General features: G+C 46.5%; 1 long non-coding RNA gene across 2 annotated transcripts in view; it reads right to left on the bottom strand.

Moving 5' to 3' along the window:
- LOC141582420 (uncharacterized) overlaps nucleotides 1-17,999 on the bottom strand; it is a 42,306-nt gene extending 24,307 nt beyond the window's left edge. The window contains exons 1-2 of one of the 2 annotated variants that reach the window (XR_012515254.1): nucleotides 17,395-17,999; nucleotides 12,830-12,920 (exon numbers count right to left, since the gene is read on the bottom strand). This is a non-coding gene — a long non-coding RNA (uncharacterized LOC141582420). The remainder of the gene's footprint in view (nucleotides 1-12,829; nucleotides 12,921-17,394) is intronic. The other variant, XR_012515253.1, reaches the window with a different exon arrangement.
- Nucleotides 18,000-19,752: the final 1,753 nt, after the last annotated feature.

Here is a 19,752-nt window from a genome sequence, read left to right as displayed (position 1 = left end):
AGCACTTGCCTAAACTGGGGGATTTTGAGAGCTCAGCCTGACTCCATGGAGCTGAAGAGCCATCGCAATTTCACAGTTGCTGCTGTGGGTTGAGCCATATGCTGATTATCTTGTGTGGGAAGACCAGAACAATTTCAAAACTGAGATGTATCTGGTGTCAGGGCAAGTGGATAGCGTTAGAGGGCTACCCCTGCTCCGGAATGGTCAGTGTTATTCATGGTGCTGTCTTCTTCTCCCTGTTCCTAATCCATCAGCATTCTGGCTAAATGCCACCTTTAACCAAAAGAAGCAATTGCTTGTCTGGAACTCTGAGGGATGCTCATGAGGCTTCTTTCTTTCTCTCCTCTCTTTGTAAGCTGGGAAGCACACCAATGCCTTGTAGACAAGCTGCAGGAACTGGCTGAAATCTCAGGTGGTGAAAGCACTGGACGGAAGGCGGTGAGAACGTTGGCTTTTCTCAATCAATAGAGGCCTGATAGAGGGGAATTCAACAAGTTCTGGGCCGTGGGGCCTGGGAAGAAACTTCATTCAAATAACTAATTGGAATATTGAAGAAAGTGAGACAGACGGATTAGAGATGGAATGGGATGGGGAGACACAATGGCGGGGTGGGGGAGAGATAGAGAGAGTGCGTGCACAGGGATCATTCAAACAGACCATCTGAGTCTAATTTGACTAGCAGGATCCAGAGACAGTGCAGAGAATCGCCCCGAACTGATCACAATTTCTGAAAGCCAGAAGCACTCAGCAGTTGTCCAGAGTAATTACTGATGTTCGTACTGCACATTCGGATTCCCGGAGCTCCTTTCTCCCATTTCACAGAATCCTTGCAAATTACCCTTGCAGCCAGAAGCAAAAGACCATTTTACAAATAAGGAAACTAAGTTTGAAAATACAAGGGCAAAGGGAAGCAGAGCTGGAAGGCATGGCATCCGGCAGGCTGAAGGAGTCTGAAGACAGAATTGCCCAGAATTCTCAAACCCAGCCCTTCTCCTCCCACTCCCAGCCCCTTTCCTGCCAAAATGTTCAAGGTACAAGAGCCGTGTGGACTCTGGTCTCACCAGGAGCACTGAGCCATCTCTGCAAGAGGCCAGGGTGGAGGAGAAAACATGGCTTAATTCTCCTGTCTTACCAATTTTTAAAAAAGTTTTAAGTGTTTCAGCTTAGACAAATGCCAGGCTGCAAGGAGCAGGGTCCATGACAGGCACTACTCTCGAAAGCCAGGAGAATCCCAGCTTCTTTCCTAGGCCATGGGCGGGTTACCAGCCTTGCTGCCCTCTCCAGCCCACACCCCGTTACTTGGGAGTGAAAGCTCTCAAGCTTTAGAAGCAGACAGCCCCGGGTTCTGATCTACCTCAGGTCTGGCAGCTGTGTGCCCTTGTACATGTTACTTCACTTCTCTGAGCCAGTGCGGCCCATCATCATAAGGAACAGGTGAAGGAGTACTGTGAAAGGGAAAGTGCAGAGAGCAGCACCTGTGGAGCACTGAGCTCAGGACCTAGCAAGGACCGATCAACACACAGTGACGGTCTTTCCTCATGGCCCTTCCATCAGGTTTTTTTGGTCACCAGCACAGTTGTTAGATGTGACCCTGTACAGAGATCCTCTGGACTGATGGCCAAAAAGACAGAAATTCTGACTCAGGACTTGGGAAGGGCCTAGAACCAGGGCACTCAGTGGTCCCCAATGTGAGCAGAGGCCAGAGAGGTCCACGTGCAGGACTAAGAAATGTCCTGGGCTCTGCGTGGCCCCTAGTAGCTGGGGAAATATCTTTCAGCCAGATTCCATCTGGCATGACAGCCCGCCTGCCACGCCCGAAGGCGCACAGGGCTCCCCAGCTCCCTGAAGGTCTAGGAATGTATCCCACTCAATCCTCCACGTTGCCCGGCCACGTTCAGCCCCTATTTACTGAACGGAAATAGTCAGGCGAGGAGGTTGCAAAGGAAGGGGCCAAGCATCCTGATTCAGTGCCCCTCTGGTTCTCTCTCTTTCAAAGCCCAGCCCTGGCCTCAGCTGCCAGCACGGGTAGCCTGGGACCCAGCCGGCCAGCCCTCCTCAGGCTCCCCGCATCGCCTTTTGGATGCACCTCGCTTCGCCACCAGCAGCCGGCTCAGCCCAGTCCCTGCGGCCAGCCTGGGGTTTCCAGGCCTCATGCTGCCCCCTTGAGGTCACCTGCTGCAGCTTTTCTGATCAGCGTGGGACAGTCCCAGAGGGAAGGGGATCAAAAGGCAGGGAATGGTTGTGCTCCTGCACATGGCACCGCTGGCCACCAAGCACCCAAAGCCCAACTAGAGCCCACCCGGGTGGCAGCGTGCAAGTGAAAGGATCTACCAATTCGGGTGGCTCTGCTCCTCCCCTTGGCCTCCCTGTCTGTAAAATGGGAACCATGATGATACCGACCACACACAGCCTTTGAGAAAACTGGCTGATCACTTGACTGGTAGGAGATAATAATCATTGTGATGATCATGGCTGTCATATTGAGCACTTCCTATGAGCCGTGCACTGTGCCTTGCATACATTGTCTCATTAAATCCTTCCGAAAAAAAAAAAAAAAAAAGGCCGGGCCTGGAGACACGTGCCTGTAGTCCCAGCTACTCGGGAGGCTGAGGTGGGAAGATTGCTTGAGCCCAGGAGTTCTGGGCTGTAGTTCGCTATGTGGATTGGGTGTCCGCACTAAGTTCGGCATCAATATGGTGACCTCCTGGGAGCGGGGGACCCACCAGGTTGCCTAAGGAGGGGTGAACCGGCCCAGGTTGGAAAGGGAGCAGGTCAAAACTCCCGTGCTGATTAGTAGTGGGATTGCACCTGTGAATAGCCACTGCACTCCAGCCTGGGCAACATAGCAAGACCCCGTATCAAAAAAAGAAAGAAAGAAAGGAAAACTTCTGAAGTTAGTATCCTCATTTTACACATGAGAACACTGAAACTCAAAGAGAGCTGGTGACTTGTCCAGAGTGACACACTAATGCAGAGGACAGCCAGGCTTTCAGCCCAGGTCTATGGGACACCAGACCCTTGTCCTTCACCGACCCCCGCGTCCTGCCTCCTGGAGTTCAGTTTCCTCCCCACGTCTCTCTCATGCTTCCCTTCCGTCTTTTCTCTGTTCTCTGTTGCTTTCAACAGATTTGTTTGTCAGCGTCTCCAGGTCACTGTCCAGCATCACTGTCCTGGATGGCGGAGCCCCAAGTCTTTGCAGGAGGAGGCACGCTACTACCCAGATTGTGAAGTGGGGAACAGTGATGCCCACAGGGCCGCTCGGGCCCTGGACACTGGTGCAAGAACTACCTAAAGTCACAGCATAGTCTCAGTGCAGTACAGACTCTGGGTGAGGCAAACATCGACTATTTCAGATGTGGCATCAGTGGGGCTCTTGGAGCACTATCTAGAAAGCAGTAAGGATGGCAGCTCTCAATTATTATCCACTTACTGGCTTCTAGGCATCAGACAATGCTGACTCTCATTGAATCCCCTGAAGTAACACTGAGGTCAGTTGTACTGACCCCGTTGGACAGGTGAGAAAGCCAAGGCTTGAAGAGATGAAAACCTTTGCCCAAAGTCACACAGCTCTTCAGTGGAAGAATCTGGGTCTGAACTCCTGTCTCCCTGGTGTGCAAACCTGTCTATCATCTTGCCTCATGTGTCATGCAACCCACCCTTCCCAATTCCCAATTGTGGGATGCCTGGGTCCTGGTTTAGTGAGCAGTCACTGAAAGCAATGTCAGGGGGTCAGTGAGCCCCTGCCAAGTGCTCCTAGGATGGCTGGGGTCCACCTGAATCTTACCTTCACCCTCCATAGCTCCTCAGCCCCCTCAGCCTCTTGGAGGAGGCCCATTCTTTAAGGATGTTCAGAGGCAGTCAAGGCTGTAGGTTCCAAATGCCTCTCCGAGTGCTGTTTTGGCCTCAGCACGTTTCAGAGACTAAGAGAGACTCCTTCACAATATAGCTCGGTGGCTCAGATTCCCAGCCCTGCAACTTCCTATTGAGATGGCCTCTTCTGAGCATCGGTACCTACATTTGTGGAATGAGGAGAATGGTACTAACCTCCAAGGTTGTTGGGAAGGTCAAATGAGCTAAGCCCAGTCACATGCTTTCTCAGCAGAACACCTGACAGGTGGTGGGATTGTGGTCAAGGGCAGCTATCATTAGTACCATCCATTCCCTGTCCGTCTCACACTGATCCAAAGTTTCTATTTGTCTTTAAGATAAAATGAGGAAAAACAATGTGTGGCTGATGAATAAAGACAACTTAATAATTACCCTTTCAAAACAAAGGATGTTTGGGGCAAAATAGTAAATGAAGTCCTTGGTTCCATTGGGAACAAAAATGGAAAAATTCCAAAATGGGAATTTCTGCTTAGAAGTATTTGGGTCTTGCTAAATGATGATCTCTTAGGGTCTTAGTAAGTGAGGGTGTCCAAGGGTCAGAAGTAAGGAACCAGAATCTCACTAAATGGCTGTTCTGAAATTCGTCCTTGAGTCTGCAGGAGGTCACAGGAAAAAACATGGTATTTTGCTATTGTAAAAGTGTGGTTATGAAATGGTCTCCACTGACAGGTTCCCAGAACTCTGCTCTTCTTTACTCTGAACTCTGAATACGGAGACAGGTGACTTGGAATTAGCCTTGTTCCTACTTCTCCGTCTCCTTGTTCTGGCAACAGTCCCCCAGTCCGCCCCTGGAGTCAGGTGCTGTGGCAGTGAAAAACTCCAAGCTGGGAGTAAGTAACAGTTCCGGCTTTGCTGCCAGCCAGCTGTCACCCGGGGAGGTCAGATCACCTCCCTAGACCACCATCTGCTCTTCAGTAAAATGAAGGAGTTAAATTAGATGGCTAAGTTATGGATGTCTTGACATTCTTAAATTCCTCTTTAGTAAATATTAAACTATTGCCTCTTATGACTGGCCACAAAGAACTCAAGTATCTCTGAATTATCTTTACAGCCTCTGTGCTAGTCCAGGGCCTATTACAGTGAAAAAGACCTGGTATTCTGGCCCCAGCTTGGCCATTTCCTAACTGAGGAAATGTGTGAAGGCATCCGCCGCTGAGCCCATTTCTCCATCTTGAAATGTGGCCCAATGTCCCTATCATAGAGCTGTTGAGAATGAAAATATATGTGAAGCATCTAACACACAGTAGGTACCCAGGGATATTCTGTTGAATAGGCCCACGTAGAGGTAATGTTAACTAAACTACTGGCTTCCAAAATGAAATGCTGTTCCTGCTCCGCCAATGACTTGGGACACATTTATCCCATTAAAGCTCCAGTTCCCAGCAAAGGACGTGCTTCGTCGCACCAGCCAGCACACCCGGAAATAAGGAGTTCTGTTATTTTCCCTGATGGGCTCGTAAATAGCTACAGATGTAAGCCTATGGATGCAAAACACTGGCTTGATCTGGAAACTGGGGGCAGACTTCCTTTACCCCTGAAGAGAATTTTCAGAGCAGCCAGTGTTCTAAAAAAAAATCACCCCAATTTTTCCAATGCTGGAAAACCAGACAGGCCCCTTCTCTGTTGCTCCACAACTTAGAATCCCCAAGAGGGTCCCCAAGAGGATGGAAGGCAGCTTAGAGAGCTCTAGTTCAACCCCTCACCTGACAGGAACAGAAACTGAAGGTCCAGGAGAGAAAGAGCCATGTCCCTGGTAACACAGGCAGTTAATCCAGGTGGGGGTGAAATTAAGTGATCAAATGGACCATCAGTGTATTTCACACTCTGCACAGGACCTTCACACACATGGGCCCCCTTAATGATCCTGTGAAGTAGATATTGGTGTCTCCATTTGACAAAGAAGGAAATAAAATTTCACAGTGCTGGAGGGGCTCCCCCATGATCAATTCCACATCACCTGGACTCCCCCACATCACGTGGCTGATCCAGAACTTCTTTCTGTGGCTGTTGGAAGCATCGGAATGACTCTGAAGGGAGCAGATGTGCTGGGGCTTGCTGGGCCCAGAGGTTTAACTTGTGGGATTTGGAGGGAAGGGCTGCTGTGTGTGTCATAGTGACTGTTGAGTGAGGGGACAAAGTCACTCCCATACTCTGGGTCGGAGAAGATGGACTGTGTCACCCCCAAAGGTCAGCTATATGTCAGACTCATAACAAATGTCAGAGTATCAGGAAATGTGGCCCCTGCCCTCAGGAGGCTGATGGCTTATCTGCAGAGACAGAGGTAACCCCCATGAGCCACTCAGAAAATAGTATCATTCAGCAATAACTAAGAGCAGACTACTGATGCACACAGCACAGAGGACACTCAAAACTCCATGTTGAGTGGTAGAAGCCAGGCATGAGAGAATGCCTACTGTATGATTCCATTCATATAACGCTGCAGAAAAGACATCTACAGGGACAGATCCATGGTTGCTTGAGGGTGGGGACAGACTGAGAAGAGGCACTGTGAAGCCTCTTCAGGTGATAGAAATGTTCAGAATCAATTTGATTGTGGTAGTGGCAGTTACACCAATATATACATTTTTAATAAAGTTCTAAAAATTCATTGATAAGTACACTTAACAGGGGTGTGTTTATTATATATAAATTCGACTACAATCAAGCTGATTTTTTTTTTCGAGACAGAGTCTTGCTCTGTCACCCAGGCTGGAGTGCAGTGGTGCAATCTCAGCTCACTGAAACCTCCGCTTCCCGGGTTCAAGCAATTCTCCTGTCTCAGCCTCCTGAATAGCTGGAACTGCAGGCACTTGCCACCACACCTGGCTAACTTTCGTATTTTTAGTATAGACGGGGTTTCACCTTGTTGGTCAGGCTGGTCTCCAACTCCTGACCTCAAGTGATCCACCCACCTCAGCCTCCCAAAGTGCTAGGTTTACAGGTGTGAGCCACCACCGCACCCAGCCTAAAGCTGATTTTTAGAAAACACACAGTCCTGGCTCTCGTGAACTCTTGGTCTGGTGGAAAATAAAGATATCAATACAGTCATCGTGTAAAGAAGTACGAACTAATTTTCACTGGGATGAGAGCTATGAAGAACATCTTGTGGAGGTTGAGAATGTGTAATAAGGACTTGGTCAGTTCAGATTGATTGGTAACACTCTCGCAAGGGGTAGCTTGAATCCGAAGTAGGCATGAACCAGGGAAGATGACGGGCTGCGGGAGCAGCATTTGCTAAGGGCCTGTGGCTGAAGGGGATCCTGTCAGGACCATTGAAAGAAGGGACAATGAGGATGGAGCAGAAGGAGGGGAGGAGCGCGTAAGGCAATGCCTCTCCCGAGGTGAGCAGGGGTAGCCCATGTAGAGATTCTTAGGCCCAGATGAGAGTTTGCATTCTTCTTGAGAGGTGAAAGTCCACTGAAGTGTTTGAAGGGGTGGTGGAAAGGGAAGTGACAGCAAAGTTGTTGGGATAACACCGTGGAGTTACTACTCACCTCTCCCTCCGTCTGGCTGTAAGGTTCCAGAGATCAAAACTAAGCCTTACTAAGCTGTGTAGCCCCTAAAGAAACGTCAGCAGCACTGAATATAAAGTGATTGCTTTATATTCAAAGAATTGTTCTGAACGAGCAAATGAATGAAAGAATTCTCCTGGGTTCCAAATATATGCCTATCCAAAGTCATCTGGCAAACGATAAATTTAGACTAATTTAATTCTCTCCAAACTGAAGATGTGATAACATGTTGGGCAATATGGAGGTACGGGCCCGTTATCTTCTGTTATCCATGAGCTGCTGAGCACACAGGGGACCCACTGCCAGGGAGCCAATCAGAGTCCATCTCTTCCCCTGGCCCCTACCGCTATAGCATGTCCCTCACCTTGTCAGCCAAGACCCTCTGGGGGCCGTCGTACCTGCACAGTGGCCTTATTGTCCCAAGTCTCCTCTACACACAGTTGGGATCCCGACATTGCAACCCACGAAGCTCGCTGAAAACGTAGTGTGCATTCCCATGCCTTTCTGCGGGCTCTTCCCTCTCCCTAAAGTCACCTTCATTCCTCAGCTCCACTAGGAAACCACTCACCATGGCCTTGAAGACCCAAGTCAAGTACCTGCTACTTTGGAAGACTTTTCTGCCCACTTCACTCTGTTAGCTACACCTCATACCTGCCTCAGGTACCGTACTTGTGACCCGATCGTTTACCTGCGTTCCTTCTTATTCAGACACACACCCTTCCTGCACTCTTACCTGTACTGTTTTCTTATCTGCACTCCTATTTTCTAGCTTGAGGCAGGATGAGATGGGATGGGATGGGTTATAGCTGAGTTTAGGTAGATCCCTTAAAAAGACGACCAGAGGGACGGGGGGAAACACGTTTACACTGCCGGTGAGGATGTCAACTAGTGCAGCCACTATGGAAAACAGTGTGGAGAGTTCTTAAAGAACTAAGAGTGAAACTGCCATTGGATCCGGCAGTCCCACTGCCGGGTATTCACTCAGAGGAAAATATATCATTATACAAAAAAGATACTTGTACACGTGTGTTTATAGCAACACAATTCACAATTGCTAAAGTATGGAACCAGGCCGTATGCCCATCAATCAACGAGTGGATAAAGAAATTGTTTTATATATATATATGTACATACATACACACACACACACACACACACACACACAGACACCTACACACACACACACCACACATCATGGAATACAACTCAGCCATAAAAAGGAATGAAATAATGGCATTCTCAGCAACCTGGATGGCATTGGAGACCATTCTTCTAAGTGGGAGAGGGGTGTGAAAGATAAAAGACTATATACAGTGTACACTGCTCGGCTGATGAGTGCACTAAAATCTCAGAAATCACCGCTAAAGAACTTATTCATGTAACCAAACACCATCTGTTTCCCAAACACCTATTGAAATTTTTATAAAAGAAAAAACATGTTAACTCTTTTCAAGCAGGTACGTTTCTGAATGATGTGGAAGCCTATAAACAGAATTTTCCCTCTGCTTTTGAGCCTCCATGGATTTTGAACCAGTTTCCCCAGACTTGTAGCCCAAACCTGTAAGTTGGTGCATGCCTCTTGGTTTTCATACTGAGATCCTTGGGGCTCTTCCCCACACGGTGCCCTTTCCCTGCGCTCTGTTTTCTGTTCATGACTTTCTACCCTCCAGCCGGGAAACACCAGCACCCTTTGGTTAAGGAGGCAAATCCTCTCACATTCACAGTGCAGAAATCTTCTGCAGCAAAAGGTATGTGTTGATTGACTTCTCATTCCAACCCGAGGAAGCCTAATTGTGAACGTGTTTGTTCAGTTGTTTTAAATTGAACGTTGAATATGGAAAGGATAGGATTTTTACTTTTACATGCTGTAGAAGTATGGATAAAGTTGCAAAATCCTGCATGAAGGGATATTTCCTTTTTCCTCTTATGTCCTTTGAAACAGATTCATTTCTCCTTTGATCTTTTAATGAAAAATTAGCTTTTCTTTCTGGCAAGACCTTAGGGTGAGGTTTAGAACAAATTTCAGTTAGGCATAGAGAGTAAATGCAGTGTCTGGTTGGGGTAGAATCACTGGCTTTGGAATTAGATCAATGTGGGTTCTAATCCCAGCTCTGCCATATCTGTGAAAGCATGACTTGCAGATAGGTGGCCACAAACGCCACAGCCATAATGATGGTAACGTCTCTCATGCTGAGGTAGGACTATTTCCAAAGCACCTAGCTCAGCCCCTTCATGCTCGAGCTTCATTTAATCCTCACAAAAGGTACCCCAAGAGATAGTTTACATTTACAGAAGAGGTAACTGAGGCTCGGGCCCCATATGGTTAAGAAATGGAGATGAGTTTAAGAATGAAGATGGGGCCAGGTGCGGTGGCTCAAGCCTGTAATCCCAGCACTTTGGGAGGCCAAGGCGGGTGGATCATGAGGTCAAGAGATCGAGATCATCCTGGTCAACATGGTGAAACCCCGTCTCTACTAAAAATACAAAAAATTAGCAGGCATGGTGGCGTGTGCCTGTAATCCCAGCTACTCAGGAGGCTGAGGCAAGAGAATTGCCTGAACCCAGGAGGCAGAGGTTGCGGTGAGCCGAGATCGTGCCGTTGCACTCCAGCCTGGGTAACAAGAGCGAAACTCTGTCTCAAAAAAAAAAAAAAAAAAAAAGAATGAAGATGAAGTGGTTTGAAGCTGGAGCTCCTAGACACTCTGACATATTATTGCTATTACTCTCGATAGACTAACCTCTTAGATAAGACCTTGTAATTTATATAATGCAGAATCTCTTCTTCCTAACTGGACTGGGATTTCTTTGATTAAAGTGTTTGCATCTCCTTCATCTCTGTATTTCTCACCCCCCGGTGGAAAGTGATTTGCATGTTAGAGGTTCATGCAATATCAATTGAACTGACGTAAGTGGGCTTTGGAGAACCTGCAGTTTTGGTTTTGCAACAGCAGACCCGTCTTTCCCTGTCTACTTGTCTTAAAAAAAAAATCATCTTAAATATGTTGGACCCTTTATAAAAGTAAACATATCAAATGCAGAAAATTCAGAAACTCTAAAGAGAAGAAAATGATTTATAATTCTACTACCCAAAGGTATGGTTTTGCCTGATTTCCTTCCAATCTGCCTATGCAGAGATTTACATTATTGCTCTTTATAAATGTGTATATTTGCACATTAGGAGTGCAAAAAAAAAACCCTGAAAAATTATAAGTTACTCAGAAGTTACTCAGAACATCACAACCAAGAGTTAGCTGTTGTTAACATTCTGACACACATTGACTTGACTTCACGTTTCAACCCGAGGAAGCCTAATTGTGAAGGTGTTTGTTCAGTGGTTTTAAATCTAATGTTGAATATGGGAAGTCTAGGACTTTTGACTTACTCTTAATGGCCATGTGATATTCCACTGTGTGGCCGAACCAAAAATCATTTAACCAGTTCCAAGTCGCTGGGCATGCAGGTTGTTTTCAGTCAGTTGCTTTATACATACCAGTGAAATAAACATCCCTGCTGCTGCTGCTAAAGGATTCTCTGGTCACTGACCAGGGGTAGAGGTAACTGGGGCAGCCCCACGTGGCTCTCAGACTTCAAAATCTGGGTTTCATCGGCCTTCCACTACTGTTCTTTTCAGTAGAGGTCTGTGCCACCTGCGCATCTGAGCCCATCCAATGCACTGGATTCATCTGGAGGAGCAGGTTTCTGGCAAGGAGTTAACTTTGTGGGTTCCCCTAGGAATCTCCTGCAACTTTTCTAGTGTATTGGCTTCTTATTTCTCTTGTAGGCAGACACACAAGAAAGAGGGCAAAAAATAGCAAAAGAGATTTTTTGAAAACTAATTTACGCACATAAAAATATTCCAACAGTTTAGAGAGAGCAAAAAAGAAACAAGTCATCTCTCTTTCTCTCTCTCTTCCCCAGATGCCTTATTCCTAGAGGCAGCTGTTGTCCACAGTTTCTCCTGTTTTCTTCCAGAATTGTCTGCAGTCACCTCTCTATCTATCCACACAATCATCTCTATTCACCTATTCGTTTGTTCAGCTCTTTTTTTCTATTTATGTATATAATTAGCTATTGAGCCACCCAGCCATCCGTCTGTAGAAAAATCAGGAAGGTTTAAATGAATGGTTATCACGAACCCAGCAGTTCAGAGGAGGCTTTTAGGAGTCAGGAGCCTGGGTCCCCAGCCCAGCCACCAACCCACTTTGTAACTTTGGCCAAGAGGCTCTGCTGCTGTCAGCCCATTGCCCCCTGTGTACAATGAGGCTGACCACACTCCCAGGGGTGGTGAATGTACCCTGAAAAGTGGAGACATGGAGCTGATGGAAATTCCTGTGGAGGGTCTGCTCTCCACTCAGGCCTGCAGTGAGGGAAGACCCAGCATAGTTTTCTACCCAAATGAGGGGAACAGAAGAGGGCAAAGGGAAGCAAAGATGATAAGAGAGTATACCCCGGCACCCCCACTGCCTGGTGGAAGGGACAGGGTGATCTTTCATAAACATTAGCTCATGTGGTTTCAGGGAGATAAGGTGTTTAGTAAACGTTGTTGGAGGAGGACCTGGCCAGGAGAGCCATCGCATGACCACCATCAGGACATGCGGCTGCCTGCTCGGACTGGCTTCGGGGGCCCGTAGCTCGGCTTGCCCAAAATACAGGAACCAGTAAGTGGAGCTGGCTCTATTTAGTGTAAATAGAGGCAAATGTTCTCGTGCTGAAGGACAAAGAGGTTGTGCAGGGAGAGGGACGGCAGCCTCCTCAGGTCAGGAGTCAGGGTCTGTGACCACTAGGGGCCTAGTATTTCCATGTGGGGTTCAGCTCTCTGGAGCTGGGGTTTGCCTCAGAGGCTCTGTATAGCACAACTCCACAGGGAGGCATTGACATAAAATACCATGAAAATGGTGCCCCCTGGAGTTGCGTGGCGGGGTGCCTGGTGCAACCACAAGGAAGTGGTCACCATTTGCTTACAGAGCTGACCCTCTGGGATCCTAGGAAACTTGAGTTGGCTACCAGGTCTCCTACCCTCCACCATTTACCCTCCCTTCAGCCATAGGAGGGCCCTGGGCGGCATCAGGTTGGCACTGGGCAGCAATCATGTACTCTTCCTTGTCAGAACAAGACTTCCCTTCATTCCCACACAGCCAGGTCAAGGGTGGCAGAGGCACCATAAGCTTTCCCTGAGCCAGTCCTCTCTGGACCCTTGTCAGGGAGCAGAAATGTCACAAACGTACAAATCTGAGCTCAACGAGGAATGCCTTTGCTAACTCTCAGGGGCCCTAGGCATGGACAAGGGACCAGACCTCATCCCATTTTCTTTTCCAATTAATGTTCTTGACTTGTTAACAAATGAGGAAATTCTAACACAGATTTGCAAAACTCGTGATACAATTGAAACTTTTGCATTTAACAAATTAACGCTTTCAACACATACTCACCCAAACACCCTGACTTGGCAACGGTATTGAGTCTGAACTGGAAGGTCTTCGTGAACATTAGTTCCAAGATAAATTTCTCTCTGGCTCCATTCTGTCAAAGAAAGTGAGAATTTAGTGGTGATGTCCTTCTCACTGGAGGCATATAAGCAGGATGCATACCACTGAGGACAATCACTGCATAGGCCTCAGGCAGTCTGGGAAACGTGAACTGCAGGACATCATCAGCACCAAGGCATCTGTGGTTCTAAATCTAGCTGTAGAGAGATCCTGGCCGGGTGCGGTGGTTCACGCCTGTAATCCCAGCACTTTAGGAGGCAGAGACAGGTGGATCACATGAGGTCAGGAGTTCAAGACCAGCCTGGCCAACATGGCGAAACCCTGCCCCTACTAAAAATACAGAAAATTAGCCGAGTGTAGCAGTGCACACCTGTAATTCCAGTTACTCAGGAGGCTGAGACAGGAGAATTGCCTAAACCCAGGAGGCAGCGGTTGCAGTGAACCGAGATCACGCCACTGCACTCCAGCACCCTGGACAACGAGAGCAAGACTCTATCTCAAACAAAAAAAAAAAAAAGAAAAAAAAAGAAAGGTCCTTTTTGCTGACTTGGGTGTGAGCAGAGGCAGAGTCTGGGAGGTACCCCAGTCTGAGCAGCTTTTCTGGAACTGCGTGGTGTTTGATGACATGGATTGAAAATCCAATTTCCCACCCAGTGCCAAGTTGAGGTTAAAGGATATATTTTATTTTTGTCAATGAGCTTTGCTTTTCTGAGCCTCAGTTTCCTCATCTGCAAAATGGGAGTAACATTTCCTGACTTGTGAGGCTGTGGTAAAAACTAAATAAGACAGTGTATGTCCAGGCCAACTCAGCTTCAGGCACACAGCACTCATATATGTGGCATGAGAGGTGTGAACTGAACTAAAACACTGAGTCAGAACACAGAGCCGGGCTTGGTGGTGCATGCCCGCAATTACTCCACAGCTACTCAGGAGAATGAGGTGGGAGGATCCCTTGAGCCCAGGAGCTTGAGTTCAGCCTGGGCAACATAGAGAGACTCCATATTTAAAATAAAATAATTAAAGAAAAACATGTGGGGAGAAGCTCTCTCTGACTTTCCCTCTGGGCTCCAATTCCACAGCTCTAGAATCCGTACCTGGCAGCCCCTTTCTCTCTGAACTCAAATGCCTGGCCTTACTCTGGCAGTATTAGAAGCACAGGCTTGGGTTCTGGGAGAGGATGACAGGTAAGCAACTTCCCCTGGGGCTTCGCTGTAGCTTCCAAACACATACAGATAGACAGATAGTATCCTCATAATAATAACTACAATTTGGATGGCTCTTATTATTTACTACTTACTTTCTGTGTGCCCTTAGGCAAGATACTTAACCTCTCTGAGCCTCAGATTCCTTATCTAGAAACCAGAGAAAATAATAATGCTTATTCAGAAAGTGATTGTGAAAATAAAATTAGCTCATACATATAAAACAGAACAGTGCTTGATGCACAGTAAATTCAAAATGTAAATGTAATCAATACTATAAATACATGGAAACAATAAAAAATTAGTTGTTATTTGCCAGGCACTGTGCTATAAGCATACACATGATTCTCAGAACAGCCTTCAAGGTATCTGCTATGATTATAATTCTCATACAACAGTTGGATAAACTGAAAAGTGAAGTAAATGTTGCCCTTGACCACTTGACCCATAATTGGCACATCCAAAATTCAAAATTGATTGTCTCATTCCAAAACCAAGCTCCTAATTCTTATGTGCTCATCAGTGTGGAAGCCAGAGATTAGCAAATATTACTTCACATCCCTCCTTCGTTAGTTAAAAAATAAACAACCAGCACTGCAATGATGCCAACAACTACGAAACTCAACTCCACAGGAACCCTCTCAAGCTACAAGCAGATGGCATTGATCCTGACTTTACTGCCATAAAATCCCTCAAGAGAGCCCCACATCAGGGGTCCTGAGTTTGCAGACAGCCATTAGAGACATCCTTGCTTGCGAAACAGCTGCCCTCCATCCTGATTTCACAGCTGCGAAAACAGGGCCCGGAGAGGAGATTCATCTGGTCCCTTCGTTTTATGCCACTGCTTCCCCCTGCCCGTAACACCACACCACGGAGCTTTGCCTCCGGGGGTCCGTTCATCTCAAATCCATTTTCTGATTAGCTCGCTGTGCTGCCCGCCCCTGAGGTTCTCATCAGAGCCCTCACAGGGCCTTGGCTATTGGAAAATTCTGTGAATTCGAGAAGTCTCTGCCACTGCCCCAGCCAGCACCAGGCTCACCCATGTTTGGCTTTTGCATTCTTTGCTTCCTAATCCCATTTCTGGGGCTTAATTATGATTACACAGCTTTATTATGTAGAATTGATTTTAAGTAATGGCCCTAATTAAGAGTGAATTTTAATTAAACTTAATTCAGAGCCTGCCTCCGATTGCCAAAGATTTGCAGCCTGAGAAGAGGAAAGGCTCTGCCAGTGCACAAAACTCATGTGTAACTTTGACCTTCACGCTGCTGGGCTGCGGCAGCCAGATGGGTTTATACTATTTTCTGGCCTCAGGGTGCATTTCTTCACCATGAGTTCTAGTCCACCTTCCCCTTCCACCCAGAGGCAAACTTGGAGCCCTGGCAATAAGAAAACAGAAGTAGGGAGCCTGTACCTTTGGGGTGAATATCATCCACACCACTCACCCTATTTTAGAAAATGAAGCTAGTCTGCTTTCCTCCAACTGTTTATGAAACTCATTCCACAGATGAGAAAACCAAAGAAGGCTGAGACACACACATGCAGTGAGGGCAGCGGAAAGACTGGAAGTCAGCTCTGTTCCCCATGCCTCCACCCACTCTGTTCCAACACAGCCTTCCAGTAAGGGGCAATCATCTCTGACCTGGGCAGAAATCAACCTCCTTGGATTTCCTGCCTGACCACCTAAGCTACTGCTTCCCCGACTTCAGTGGCTCATATGCTGTAAAGGTGGGTCATCTGTAAGAGTGAAAAAAATCTCCAACCAACTTGTTTTCAAATGAAAATTTTATCCTACCTTTAAAACTGCTATAAAGCAAAAGTTATCATAAAAATGTTAAAAGGGAAATAAAACAATGTTATTAAATCCAAATCAGAAACGATTGCCTTCTAAAGCCTTAAGAGTAAGGCTTAATCTGTCTTTAAAAAACAGAGAAGAGAAGATAGCTTGACACAACAGCACCAAACTGAGACTTTGTCCCTAAGATAATCGGAAAGACTGAAAAAGAATTGGAAAGACAATCATTGTGTCACTATGTGATACAGTGTTATTTAAAGTCGTTTCCAGCTGTCACCTAAAATCGACTCTCCTTTGTTCAACACTTTCAGGGACACAAATCTAAACCAGTTTAGCACAGGGTTCCAGGCCTTTTTGCCTCTGAGTAATAACGCCCCTCAGCTGCCCTACAGATGACAAGATTCTGGACAGAAATCCAGCTCCCCTAACCCCAGCCCTGGCCCAAGGACAAGGTATGGGCATTCCTTCAGTGTTTCAAATAAAAACACAGTAAAATCAGCATGTTCTCCAAGACTGGCTGGTGGAGATTATTCATCTGCCGAGAAGGGACCTGGCCGTCTGGGTCCTGAATGCCATTGCCACACTAGAATGTCTTATGATTCTGAAGTTCCCACCCTAGAAAATCACCCACTAAGAAGCCAAGCTCTGAAAACGTTTTGATTTTTCTAGAGGGAAATGGAAAGTGAAAAATGGAATTCAATTACCTTGAAAATAAAAGGGAAAATTTCACTCACAAATGTTACACTTAAAAGCTCGATATGAAACAGTCATTCAAATAAGTCTCAGGCTAAGTTAAAAGAAAAAGGGGAAAAAGAGAAAATCATGTATTAATCCTCTTCCCTCTGCCCCTTCTGACTGAGTGAGTCTTCCTTAGACTCCAAAAAGATAAATGGACTTGAAACACGATTAAATAAGCATTTGTGACTTTAATAGTCCAAGCCACAGAAGTTTTCTATAAAAAGTTGGGTATTTAGAAGACCCATTTGGTTAACCTAACCAGTCTAGTGACACAGAAACCAGCGCGCGTGAGGTGTTCTTCTGAGCAGAGCTGAAGCAGGGACTCCCTATTTTTCTCCCAAGGATTTGGGGGTAAAGTTATCACCAGACCCTTCAGTTCAGCCAAAAACTCTGAGATGCCCAATATATTCCCACTTTTTACTCTAGGAAACGTCTCTAAAAGAGGAGAAAAGATGATAGCCTTGACTGAAGTAGAAAGGCGTTACAGACACTGACACCAAACAACTCATCAGACATCATCATCCCACCGTAACCACGACACGCTCATTCTTTCTTTAAATGTTCATTCCCGCTACGTCAAGGCAAGCCGTAGAAATGGTTTTGTGACCACCACGATGGTTTCCCAAGGCAAATTTAGACAGCCAATTTTCTCCTCCCACAAAAAACTACACCCAGACTCTCCAGTGGTTGAATTCCTATTCCACAAGTTACCAGCTGGGAAGCTTGTGCCTCAGTTTCCCCATCTGTAAAATGGAGAGCACAGTAGCACCTACCTCACAGGATTGTTGCGAATATTAAATGAGATGGCGCTTAGCACAATGCATGGCACATAGCAAGCACTTGGTGGCCGATCAATGGTAACCGTTAACCCTGGCTCGAGCTTACTGCTACAGTTTATCTTAGCAGCTCCTGACTTGTCTGTTAAGAAAAAAGTTTCCTACGCTCAGAAGTATTCAGGAAACCTACAGCAAGGTGGTGGGAGACTTGACTCTTCAAGCCTCCGAGGTGCTTTTCTGCCCTCATTCCAGTTTTCTGCCCATCACATTGGCCAAAGATCCCGAGCCAGAGCTGAAGCAGGTGCTGATCACTTTCCTGAAAACCTGGCTGTTGGAGATGGGACCATATGTAGCACAGGGAAGAGATGTGTGTTCGGACAGCTTCCTCTTGGAAATCCATTTTGACTGCAGACCCAAAGAAAATCCTCGAGGCTACTTGTGCACACGCCAAAATCCGCACGCATGTATGCATTTCTTCCTCTCTATGCATCTCTCCTGCACATCTGGCCAAAACCAATCCCTGTAGGTAGCATCTTGTGCATGTAGCTGTCCGGCCCTATGATAAAATGCATTGTTTCTCCCTGAGCGAAGCTTAATGCACCTCGGCCTGGGGATTTATACTAAGCAATAAAATCCACAGAATAGAGAAATGCAAATAGATTGTAGAATATAATATTATCATTGTCAACATAAAAGACTTGTTTACTGCCCCCCAAAAGAAAATACACCATAGTGTCATTTGTTTCAGGGAATGCCAAAAGGGTTTCAACAACTAACAGGGCATGTTTCTGAGCAAAATATGCCCCGTATATGATGTTGGAACACATATTGTCAGTGGCCACTCGTGTGTCTGTGTTCTTGCAAACAAACCTGTGGAACTGAGTCATGGAAGGTCACTTCCAGCCACCTCTCTGAGCCACATGGCACCTACCGAGCTCTGTTCACAAACAAACCAGACAATATAGGCTTAATGGAAGGGGAGGCCTGCTGAGGCAGACCATACTCCATCAGCACATCTTGGGAAGAGGTGTTCGAGCAGTTGCTGACTTGGCTTCCTGAGGAACTAAACAGAATTGTGGTGGAGGCTGATTAAATGGATGGTCCATGGTACTTTGGGGAAAGGGAAAACTTAAAGAGAAGATGCAGCAGAGCACGTGGGAGGCGACAACTCCATCTTTTCTCATGGAGATATCCCTCAACTCCTGCTAAATGCTCAATACGCCCTGTTGTTTTGTGTGGGGATTTGGGTATGATATATTTCATTATATTACTATTCCCATCTGGCAGATGGGAACCAACGCTTTTGTTGCACAGGATATTGACAACTTACAAGAGCAATTGTTTTCACTGATTTGCTCGAATAAGTCTGTTGTTTTGTGTAGGGGCTTGGGTATGAATCAGACCCAGTCACAGCGATTGTTTCATTTCTGTCCAGGAGGGCAAAATCTAAGTTTATAAGGCTTTAAACAGCCATGATTACCTGAATGACATTTTATGTGAAAAATATATTCTAACTAGTTCTCCCAACAGCCCTAGGAAATATACCCTGGGTATTATTATGGCCCATTTACAAGTGAGAAAACAGAGGCTTGAGAGGCGTGAAGTGAGTTATCTGTGGTCACCTAGCCACCTGGAGGGTGGTTCCAGAGGCCTTGGTCCCGAGCCCGATCCTGTCCTACTTAAGCTTACAACAGGGAAGCCCTTATGTGACGGTTTGATAGGTTTTATCACTCCTACTTTACAGATGAGGAAACTGATCCTTAAAAGAGGAGAAGCGTCTGCCCAAGTCACACAGATGTATATAGCTTGACTGGATTCGAACATAGGTCCTGACTCCACCTGCTGTGGGGTACAAAGGAGAGCTTGAAGGTATCATGGTTATCCCCTTTCCAGACAACCACACTGCCTGTCAGTGGGTGAGTCTTATCAATTTCAGCAACTACATCAGTAATCTCATTTTGCATCCACAAATTTCAATTTTTTTTTTCCTGCAGCTCGATTGGACAGGGAATGTCCCGCATGTTTGAAAAGATGGTTCAGAAAGGAGCCTTTGGCAATCCCCAGGGTTTCTGCACCCAGGATGGACTGGATCATGACAACCAGCTGCAATCAAAGAAGGAAAGAGGAAACGCTATCCTAGAGTGGAAGCTGTTTGTTTGCTCCAGGGATCAAATGTCATGACCCCTCCAACTCAGTCCTAACGCATCCTCCGCAGACACACTCTTGAGCTCTCACAATGCACCCTCCAAGTCATTAAGGGGCTCAAGGCCTTCACTGGGCTTCATTATCACAGGGTGAAGAGGATTCATTTATTGAAGCAACGGATATTGGTGACCAATTAAATTGATGACCACC

The sequence above is a fragment of the Saimiri boliviensis genome, chromosome 20 (assembly GCF_048565385.1).
Source record: "Saimiri boliviensis isolate mSaiBol1 chromosome 20, mSaiBol1.pri, whole genome shotgun sequence".
Taxonomy (NCBI): domain Eukaryota; kingdom Metazoa; phylum Chordata; class Mammalia; order Primates; family Cebidae; genus Saimiri; species Saimiri boliviensis.
This window is presented reverse-complemented; position numbering and strand designations above follow the sequence as displayed.